Source organism: Pinus tabuliformis, chromosome 4_2, assembly GCF_031772625.1.
Source record: "Pinus tabuliformis cultivar Carrire ecotype Pingquan chromosome 4_2, CPIR1, whole genome shotgun sequence".
Lineage (NCBI taxonomy): Eukaryota > Viridiplantae > Streptophyta > Pinopsida > Pinales > Pinaceae > Pinus > Pinus tabuliformis.
In genome coordinates, this window is record NC_142304.1 from 1,031,957,613 (window position 1) to 1,031,965,772 (window position 8,160).

The 8,160-nt window shown below is 36.6% G+C and overlaps 1 pseudogene; it reads right to left on the minus strand.

Annotated features, from left to right (window-relative positions):
* The window catches only part of LOC149173140 (calreticulin-like), a 7,806-nt pseudogene extending 3,812 nt beyond the window's left edge, over positions 1 to 3,994 (minus strand).
* Positions 3,995 to 8,160: the final 4,166 nt, after the last annotated feature.

Here is an 8,160-nt window from a genome sequence, read left to right on the forward strand (position 1 = left end):
ATTTTAACTTCAGGGATAAAGAATTTTTTTTTATCATTACTATACGACATATGATCAACTTCAAATAGATTATTTACCTCTAATCCATGGGCATCCTTATGTCCTTCAATGCATTGATATACCATCTCTTTATCAACTTTCTCCTTACATAAGATAGCCTCTTTCACTATGATAGATGGCTCAATATATTGTTGTCCAACATATTCCACTTGCTGATTTCTTCCTGTATGTTCAACACCCAACTGATGAACTTGAAGAACTTCATCCTATTCCCCATTTAAACCATTTTCATTAAAAATAGGAGGATCATCAAATTTAACAAAATAGGAACTCTGGGGATTGATTTTCAACTTAATTATTTCTTCCTCTTCTCGATTGCTGAGTAGAAATTCTTGATGCATGCTTGAACTTTCCTCCATTTGAATACTCTCTTGATTTGCTTGGAACAGGGTCATCCAATTCTTTGCTTGGGCTATCATTGGAGAGAAATGATTTATAAACTTCTCTGCATCGTTTTGAGAAAATGATAGTTCCTCGCTTTTAGATACTTTCTCATAGTTAATCTAGCTATAATCTCTCTGAATGCTTGATACATTATCAACAAGATCATCAGTTTCCTCAACAAGATTATCTTGAGCTTTTAAAGTTTCTTTAAAATCATAATATTCACAACAATTTTCAAAAAGAAACTTGTGTGGATAATAAACTCTACAAGAAGTATTGAATGTTGAATGGAAATCTTTCAAAGATGAAATGCTTGAACGAGGCAGAGACCTGAACCAATCCCTAGCTTCTAGGTCCAAAGAAAACATAAACAAATTCATCTTCACATCTTCATGAATGATGCCCTACTGCTCCATGCATTCATGAAACTCTTGGAGATGCTGAGCTGGATCTTCATATTCCATTCTACTAAATTTTGGAAGATACTCATCCCAGACATAAAATGCAGGCATATCATGAGGATAGCCAGTGGTTCCAGTAAAATCAAATGGATCAAATTTATGGACTAAGAATGCAAGGAGAGCCATTAAAACCCAGAAAAGAAAACTTCAAAGTGCAGTGGAGTTGCCAATCAATATTGTAAGTGAAAATCATAGGTGTGAATGTAAAACTAACTATCGAAACTTGTCACTCTCAAGGATCAGCTTCCAACTTAATAAATCTATGAAAAAGTGTTCTTATTCTATTTCTTTGCAGACTGTGGTCTTTGTTACAATGGAGTCGCCTTTTATTTCTTTTATTCAAAATAGCCAAGTATTTCCTCCTCACTGAACAACCAGAGGAAAACATGAAAAACCCAGGGAAAAGTGTTCTTGTCTTCTCTCCTCGGCAATGGTGCCAATTAATGTTGTTCCTTAAGAAACCAATTTCCTGGCTGTAGGGAAATTGTGCTTAAGACATTAATAAATATTATTTACTGTCACTTATTTGTCACTTAGATATATGTTGTGTCTTTAAATGAAGGACCTGGAAACTTGGTCTTTAACCCTTAGTACATGTATGACCAGAACATCTCAGAATGCCATTTGTTGCTAGATATAAATGATGAATGAAGAAAGTTTGAAGGAAAAGTTAAATATAGTATGTTGATCTTTCACAAAAACTACTATCCATCACTTAGAAGGATTATGGAAATGAGAACTAAATCATAGACAATATGCTGCTTAACATAGAAACTACCATCTGTGACTTAGGAGAAGTTAAAGATAATATGCTGGTCTTTCATAAAAACTATTATCTATAACTTAGAAAAGAAGGTGGGAACTTCAAGTATAGGAGCACTCTTTTAAGGAATTTTAACTTTATCTACATAAGCAAATAAAGACTTGCAACTTCATTAATATACTTGAAAAGAAGAGAACATAGCATGAAACATGACAGAGAAGCTTACAAAATTATATGCAACAACTCATGGAAACTTCTGATTCTTTCATTAATCAATGATGATATCAGGAATATAGTGGCCTAGTCTCTGTGTGCTCCAAAATTCCAACCCTTTCTTAGTAAATTTTCCTCTTTTAATACATTTTGGAACAGTTGTTGATTTCTAAAACTACCCAAATTATCTAACTGCTTTTCTAACTATATGAAGTAAAAACTATTACAAAATTTTACAGAGGGTAAAAGACATCTCCAAGAACATGAAATAACAAGAACATAACTGGATTTAGAAGGAGATGATAATTGTTGGCTTGCTTTGTTGATCCGTTGCCGAATTCCTCTGTAAATGCCCTAATGATGCTTAATTTGTTTTAGTCGTAATGAAACGCGTTTAGTTTGTATAATCCTGGGCTTACATGGGAAATTTGATTGGCCAAAATGCAAAGAAACATACCGGATTGTCTTCCTCTTCAGCTACGGCTCTAAGCCTGATTTTTCACTTTACATAGTGAAATTAACATGAACCTCTGATTAATATGGAACTCAAAAGAGTTAATTCTGCTTTATAAACCTGCCAAATCCACCCGTTCAGCGTTCCGTTGACTTCCATCACAAATCGCAATTGGCTCGATAATCACTGTAAAACTTAACTTATGGACCCTTAGGTCGCATAACTATGGAAGTGTTGGACTTATGCGTAAATCCTTTATACCTACGCTTTTCTATTGTAAACCATTTATAATGAAAATATATTATAAAACATGCTTTTTCCGCTTTCAATATGGGCTTCGCACAATTTTCGAGGTATACCTTTCCGCTGATACATCCCACCGTAGATCTGCACTTTTCAGATTAGACGGTCTATAAAGGTTTCGGGTGGGACATAAGCCCGAAGAATACCTGCCCGAAATGGGTGGTTTTATCTCTCCCCGACTGCTACATGTTGAATGATAAGTGGGATTGGGTGAGCTCCAAATAAAACCATTTACCGTTTTTTCTCCACCCGAAAACCTGCTTGTAGCTTGAAATTTGCCTTTTAGTACGCCTTGCGGACCTGCCGGGGCTTTTAAATATAGTATATATGTGCTTTGAGTCCGGTCTTTCTATTATAATCATTTATAATAGAAATACATATAAAATTGCATAAACAAAATATATATGAAGGGATTTTTATATATCAATAAAAACCTTTACAGCCTGCGATAAGACAAACATGCTGAGTTATAAAATATAGCATATAAACTATCGGGTCTGGAATCCCCATCGCTCATTGCAATCAGAACTTTCCATATATATATATAATATGTTATGCGATATGACGAACCCACCGCAATTAAAAAAAATAATATATATTCTTTCGGGTCCAGCCCGTGATTGCAAATCGCAATCGGCATAAGTCATAAACGTTATGTGGTAATCAAGGACCCGATGGAGTTATAAATCATGGCGTAATCAATATCGGGTATGGCCTATCATTATTGTGGACCTGCCAGTATTATAAACATAATATATATCCTTTCGGGTCCATCATCGCAAATCGTGATCAACGAAACCCTTATGCACGTATATAAAGGGCTTTTCGATATAGTGGACCCGTCAAAATTTTAAACACAATGTATATATTTCAGGTCCAACTATATATGTTTTAATACTTGTTTCCTTTGTAAATCCGATATATTTCTTTATTTGCTTCACGTTTCAATATGCACTTATATATATATATATATATATATATATATATATATATATATATATATATATATATATATATATATAGATATAGATATAGATATAGGGTCTAGTTCTATATAACCATTTATATAATGACTTGATTTGTTTGTATAGCAACTTTGGCTACTCCGTGGCCAATTCTTTTATTATTCTTTTAGCAATTCCGCTATGCCATTATCACTTCTTCATCTAGCTTTTATCTCTTCTTTTTGAAGTATTTTCAAGTTCTTGTATGAAAAATGAATATCAATGGTAACATAAAATGCATGTTACAACACCATCCATTGTTGAATCTCTCTTAGAGATAAACATCAGTGGAGGATATCGAAGAAAAACATATGAGAAAGAGGGCCATGTTGAACAATCCTCTAGATGCCATTGTCAAGGGTTTGAATTTGATCTAACATCATACATGGATCTATACAACTGAAATGCAAGTATATTTTAGAAAATAGATCTATACACCTAAAATGCAAGTATATCTTTATCAAATTGTTCAGGACTTGTTGGCTTGAGGGGCCCTGACCCAGGTTCAGAGTTAGTTGTGCCAACCAACAAAACCCTATCTGTTGGCCATTTCGGCAACAACCCGCGTAGTGCAGGCTATAGTCTCACCTGAAGCAGTATTGGGGGATGACAGAACCAGGTTTCTACATCCAAAGGTCTTTGTGATGGCTTTTTGTTACTTCTAGGGCTTTATCCTAACCTTCACGAACCCTAACTCTTAAATTGCAGAAGTCACAGTAACTTATAGAAATAATATCTAACCCTTCGTGGAACACTTAAAACATTCATAACATCATGTAAATTATCAGATCTACTACTTTCATGCAGTAATTAAGTGTTTCTTCATATAAATACAGAAAAGTGAGAGAATACACATAAATTTCATAAGTAAATTTAAAGGAAGAAATACATAATAATAGCTCCCAAAATAGTCTTTATTGATATAATCTTTTAGTTACAGACACTTCTTCCCTACGCACACTTGCAGGGGCTTGCGCACTCAACCTTCGAACTTGCCAAGGTCTCTGCACACACAACTGCAAGATCCTTCTCCTTCACCTTTTTGACATGGAAAATGTGCGCAATGCCAACAAGGGGAACTAATCCAATCTCAAGCCCCAATTAAACCTGCTTTTGTTTGGAATGGCTAGCTCCGTCGAGTTTTAAGGGACCCCGTAAACTATTTGAACATGTCAAAAGATTGCTTCTGGGAGGAAGAATTCAATTAAATCAACAAAAATAAGACAACTAACCTATATGAATTAAATCCTATCTATACTACTCCTAACTACTCTAATCTAGTCCTAGCTTTCCTAATCTGTCCTGCAGAAGCATAACACAGAGGTTTAAACATCATATATATGTTCAGCAGGAGCATGATAAAGAAGATTAAACATCATGTGTAGATTCAAGTCCAAATGAATCAATCACTGAATTCACAGCTAGACAAGACTGTATTAAAGCTAAATTGCAATCCAATCACTCATATAGGAATCCACATTCTTTTATGAAATTAAACTTGCAACTAATGTTTAACTTAGTTTCAAATCAGAGAACATTCACAAGTTAACCATGAAACTGAATCATATTCAATTTAACAAGACTAATACTGAATTGTAAGTCATCAATATGCATAAATACAAATCACATTTACATTCATGCTAGTAACAACACTCTGATCCAAAACAATACAATGAGTCTGAAACTATGGCTCCTCCTTGAACCAAACAGTCCCCTTTATTCACAATCAATCAAAACTATTCTTCTTCAAGCCAAAAAGCCCTCATCCTTTCTTCGGAGGCAATAATTATGTAGCCGTGAACGACCCTTGGCCTTCCATTACTCTATGTATAACCTGCCTCTTCATCTTCCCACTGTATCCGATATGAAAATCGAGTTCACAGAGATAGGATCGTCAGCGTGACCACTGACACGTAGAGAGCATAACGGCCAGATCGATTCATTTCTTGAGGAAGTGAATAGATGTTGGTAAAAGGGGTGACTGTATGTTGCGTTTCCATAATGAAGACAGGGACAACTTTGCTTTCAGAATGTACAGGAAACATGTGGGTTCTGACCTGGAACGCTTGCGGCCAGGCCTTTAAACATAGTGCTTCTGCATACATGGCTCTTCGAATCCTCTCCTGTGTCCTTTACTTCTCACTTATAGAGATAGCTATCATTAACTTCATGAGTTTGAACAATATAATAGATATATTCGCATAGAACACAAACGCTGCCTTCATTAACTTTTATTAACTATGGGAACAAGTGTGAAAAGGATTTACGCATAAACACAGTCAACACACAATTTCCCTCTCAATCCATAGGCTTGGCACAATTTTTGAGGGCTTCTTTTAAAACGCAAGCAGGCATCGGCCCCCTCCGCGGGTCGCAGTACCCATGTCTTCCACTTCCCCGATGCACAAATACACTATCGTGACTCCACAGGCCCGCATTTTACACTGAAAACCTGATCCCTTTTTTATTTTGGAAAATTTGGAAAACACATGAAAGCAAAGAAAATCCTGCCCCAATCGCTCAAGCCAGACCTCAAATGTTATACATTGGAATCTATAAATATCCCCAGGTTCGGCCTATTGCATATCACAATATGCATAAGCTTGGGGCTCTGCCAATCATGATATGTGATAGGGATTTGGACCCGAAAATATATATACTGTATTTAATAGATTGGCGAGTCCGCTATGTCGCTGTGCGTATTGTGTGCAAGGCCCGGGCTCTACAGATACATGATATGCAATTAGGGGCCAGACCCGACATTGTATATAATGTTGTTCATAGTGCCGGTGGGTTCGGAGGCCAGGGGCGCACCATATATACATAAACCTTGGACTTGGGCCGATTGCGATATGTGACGGGCTTTCGGACCCGAAATGTATACATTTGAGTTAATAAAACCTATCGGGTCTAGAAGCCATGAATGCCTTGTGTTATTTGCGATGGGCCCTAAAAGGATTTATGCATGCCTTATGTAGGATTTCTGCCATAAGGCATTGTGATGGGAATAATAATGCGATGAGGGTTTTGAGGGGTTAAACAAATCCTGATAAACATAAAAATGAAGGGCTTAAGCGAGGGATTTGTTAAAGGACTTTACAATTTGTGAATGGAAGGTTGGGCCCTCCATAGAGTTAAAATCATTGGGATGAAAAGGATCATTCAGAGAGATGATAGATTAGACTTATGGGGGGTGCATTCAAAATTTGCTATTAGAGCATGTTTTAATAGGGTGGTAGTTGTGGCCACAACAAATGGTGAACCACTGGGAGAACCAGTTATCTTTGTTTCCAAATAACCTTCAGATCAATAAAACATCAGGATGTTAAGATAAAATTGAAATTCAAACTATATAGATGGACAAGCATGGGTTCCACTTAAACATTAATTGCTTCACAAGTGATAGAGACAAATAGCTTCTACTTGCTGATATGATTTTGACATGCATTCTCCAATAGCAGTATTATGGGGTTTATTGACCTTCCTTTACCTGTTTCCCACTTTCAAAAATCCCTTTGGAGCCGTCACTAGCCTGTCCATACTTGTTTAGGTGTGTACCTCAGCTCTTTATTTCTCATCAAGCTTGATGTAGACACATTTTCTTGCACTTTATATGAGAATTTCAGTGCTATATTTTCATTGATTGAATGGGGCACAGTCATAGATCATGCCATATTTTTAAACCACTTAAGCAAGGTTGGGATTGTTGTGTCAACCGGTACTCTGAGCCCAGCAATAGTCCTTACTCTAACTGGCTTCCCAAACAACCTGTCCTTCCAAATTGGCACAAGGACTTGACATTTCATTTCTTTTTAGATAAGTCCTTCTGGTTTCAAGCACAAGGCCTAGAGCACAATTAGATTTGCCATAGGGTATGAGACAGTGAGCTTAGCCCATGAAAGGAGGTTTACTTGTGAGTAATAGGTATTGGACCATTTAGTGTGGTGGATGGGACCAATGGAGAATGACTGTAAACCTTTCAAACAAGTATAGGCTAGGTCTAAGTGGGATTTATTTAAATGCAGCGTTCCTCCATGCCAGTCTAGCTGTAGTTACACATTTTTTGTTTTATAAAGATACTCCTACATGCTCCAGATATCCAATTTATCAACAGATCTCACATAGTTCCCAACAGATGCCAATGAGGGGTTTCGGTTTGCGTTCCACTGTTGATTCTCAAGTGCTCATGGGTTGATAGAAATTTTGTTTGATTTGTGGGGAAATGATGGATTCAGGAACAACAGAATCATCAGCAAGTCAACGAGGAAGAGAAAATCCGAGAGTAGTGAGTGAGGGCAAATCTAAAAGGTAGAACGAGACTGGAGGACTACAATTAGTTGGCTGAAAATGAATGTAATTCAAAACAGTAGGAAAATAGACTTGGCAAAAAATAAAAGAAAGGAAAAAATACAACTAAACTAACAGCAAAATGAAATGAACTCTAACCTACTTAGGAGGCAACCACCAATGCGGTGGCTGCTGGAAGTATCTCTCAAGATGCTGGCCATTAACAGGGAG